Below are 3703 nucleotides of genomic sequence, written 5' to 3'. Positions count from 1 at the left end.
TTTTGAGCTATCCAAGCAAAATAAAATAAAAACCTAAAAAGGTTCTTTTTTAGATGTGCTGCCACCCCCCTGCTGCTCTGAGAGATGACAGAAAGTGGATAACAGAGGTTGTCCCTGTAGCAGAAGCAGAAGTACTAGAGGCACTGAAGTCTTCACTTTCCCATAAAGCTACAGGTGAAAGTAGTTTTCCCCTATCACATTTTACAAATTTGTTAAGGCTTGATTTAATCCAATTCTTTAAAAAAAATAGAGAACGTGAAATGATTATTTTTATATTTTTTTTTAAGTTTCCTCAGACACTGTATTGAACGATTCTTTAAAAGAAAAAGATCTTTCTGACAGTATTGGCTAGAGTCAGAATGTATATGGACTGAATTTATTTATTGATTACAAACTGAACATACTAAAAACATTGCTTTCCACAGCAGGACTGCTGTCATGAAGGGTATTTTCAAAGACTAAATTTATGGTAGAAAATGTCTTGTAGGGTAGGTTTAATTGGCAGGTATTTTGTTCGGCAGGACTCTATGCCCACACCGATACACTATTTTATTTTTGTGAGCAGTGCCATAAACATACTTTCAGTAATGAAGGTCAAAGTGTGTGCATCAGACAGAAGGCAGTAGATAGTGTAGAGTGGACCTGTTCAGTTAAAGTCATAAAAGCTTTCATTTACAAGTTATGAACAAAATCCAAGCAACTCATGTGCTTGTAGTAACTTGGTTGCCTCAGAAATATTCCTCAGTTTATGAAACACATCTGCTCTGGGTACCCTCCTTCCACTCCCTCCATAATGTCATGAGTCTTCCTTGAGAAGTAAGGCTGGAGGCATATGCAGTGTTGTGTGGTGCTGAGCATTAAACAATCCTTTTTCGGTATTCTAAAGAAACTAACAGATATCTAAGGGGTTTTGCCTGAAGTGCTGTAGGCTTTTATTTAGGTGGTCAAAATCATCTTTCTGTCTCGTGAACTTGGGTTCACAATTTTTGTCTCCTGAACTGCAACTGCAGCCTTATTCTAAAGTAGCCTATATTAGGTGGCTACACTCATTTGTCAGATCCCTTCATCCTGGAAAAATAAACATCAGGGATCAAAAAACACATTATCTGTCAAGAGTTTTACATGTAGCAGCGAACAGCATTTATGTTGAGTCTGGGAATACAACATATGTAGGCATTCTGACTAGTTTAAAAATGCAGATTAAGATGCTAGTTATTTGTGTTAATGTAAATCCTGCAACAAGGTGTAAATTTCTTTGGCCTTTGTCAAAGAAGCTAACAAAACAGTATTGTACACTTTATTCATCTGCTGGGAGGGACTTTTAACTGAGGAAAAAACCACTAAAAATATTTTTTTTTGGCCTATACTAAAAAAGTTTCTCTCCATCATTTAGATGATGTCCAATGCTCTTGTCTCAAAATAAAATGGGAGAGAGCGAACTATGTCATACAGTGGTGGTGTGAGAGGAGAAGACATGACATAGCAGATGTTGTACATCAATTCCTTTTATACACGTGCAGTACCTGTTCTACTACTGTAAAACTTTTTTCTCTTTTTTTTTTTTTTTTTTTTACTTCCTCTCCTCATACAACTGTATAAGCTTTCAAAACCAGTGTAATTAGAGTGATTCTCTCATGGAATGTAAGGTAATATGTCTTCAAGATAAAAGTTTAAACAAGTGTAATAGGTGAATGCATATGCCTCATAGTCAGAACATAGGGAAGAAATAATTTTGGATGGCTTTTGAAATGTTATATTGCCTGTGAAATTCTTATTTCTTTCGACAGTGATGTTCTCCGTAGGTACCTTATACAAAAGCTATATCCACTACAGTGATCCAAACTGCAGGCCAATTTTGTAGTAATCTATATAGATTGCACATAACAGACACAGTTTTGAAAAGTAAGTTTCTCAGCCTTCCTGTGGAAGTTCACTGAAAACTTTAAATTGCATTGATTTCCTATGAAACTTTGATTTCTAGTTGTTCAGTTGCTTTACAAGAGAAATCTATTTCTCCCCCATAGACACACTATTTGTGTTGAGTGTCATCTTGATCTAAATTAGAATACTCTCAATAAACTGGATAAACACAAATGCCTGGAATTCCATTGAGTAAACACCTGAAATGATAACAGTATGACCTATGTTGTTCAGATGTCCTGCTGTGGTTTGGCTGCGCTTGTCTGCTCAACCACCTCTTCCAAACTGCAGTGCAATCTCACTTATATAGTGAGTGTCTGAAATTAAGGACAAGAGTAGGGAGTTTTGTGCATAGTGGTAATTTTTGGTTTTTGCTTGAAAATATCACTGAAAATATTTCAAAATATCCTAGTTGTGATCTTTTCCTTTCTTTTTTTTTATGTTGGCTTCTGCGGAAATACCTGATATACACAGAAAGACAATTCCTATCATTTGTGAGGTGTAGTTAGTCTTAATTTGAAATTTTCTTATAAATAAATTTGGTAGGCTATGTCTGTGCTGTAGCAATAGGGCTGACCAATGCATGAATTCTGTTTTTTCTGTCTTGTGCAACCTCTACCTCAAAATATTTCCTGTGATTCTGTCGGTTGCTCATAGTTGTACAGTTTTTGGACAGAATATAAAAAGATGACGTAACAGGTGCAGTACAGAGCAAAATATTCTGAAAAAGTCAATCTTTTTTTTTTTTTTCTCTGCACTGGTATATTTGTTTGGAATTGATCATGTTGATTCTTTGTTCTTGAATTATTACTCAGGATATTCCTTGGTTAAAGTTCTTGCTCCTACTCCACAAAACAAAACAAAACAAAACATAAACAAAAAAACCCCACAAAAATTAAAAAGGTCTGACCTATTGAACACAAATAATTTGCAGTTCAGTGTTGTGACAATGGAAGATAGGCTAGTATTTTTAGTATTGGCAAAAACATGGGCTCAAATATGCAAAAAAAATTACCCCAAAAGCTAATATAGTAAAAGGAAAACAAAGATAGATATGCACCTGACTTAGGAGTTTCAGCAATGCAAGATCCTCATGTAGTGTTCTTTTTAAGTGAAAAGTGTGCCTTTTGTGCCTCTAGAATATGATGGGACAGCAGTGGAAACTATTATTTTTGTGACTTGGATAATTATATGTAAGTTCTACCAAAAAGGTTATACATAGCTTAAAGTACTAAAGACTTAATGAAACTGTCATCACTGTAGTGATAAATATCTTCATTCCAGAATGTCTTCTTGGACAGTACTGTAAGCATAACAGAATAAATATTTGACCATAATTCTGTAATGCTACCATAGTTTTTTTGTTGTTTTTTTTTTTTTAATTATAGGCCTTCAAGTAGGCTATATATACAAATTAGGGATTTGTGGTAGAAGTAGTTGGAACTAGTTTGAGTTAGTAATAATGGCAGCATTGAATGCTACAGTTCAAAGCAGTGTTAATTTTGTCCAGTCACCCAGTTGAATAGGTTGCAATTCCCTTGAAAATCTCCAAGTCACATTCAGCTATTATGTAAACGTTGGCTTAAGCTGATCATAAAAATGGGCACATTTCAAAATACAGCTTACATTCATTTAACATTCAGTAGGTCTGCTAAATGGATATAGCAACAGAGGCAGATAACAGAAAGAGTAATGTAAATCAGGCACTTCCTTGCTTAATGTATACTTCTGCCATTCCTAACAGCCTGACAGAATATCAAATCAGTGGAAGTTGCCATATACT

The sequence above is a fragment of the Falco rusticolus genome, chromosome 2 (assembly GCF_015220075.1).
Source record: "Falco rusticolus isolate bFalRus1 chromosome 2, bFalRus1.pri, whole genome shotgun sequence".
Taxonomy (NCBI): domain Eukaryota; kingdom Metazoa; phylum Chordata; class Aves; order Falconiformes; family Falconidae; genus Falco; species Falco rusticolus.
This window is presented reverse-complemented; position numbering follows the sequence as displayed.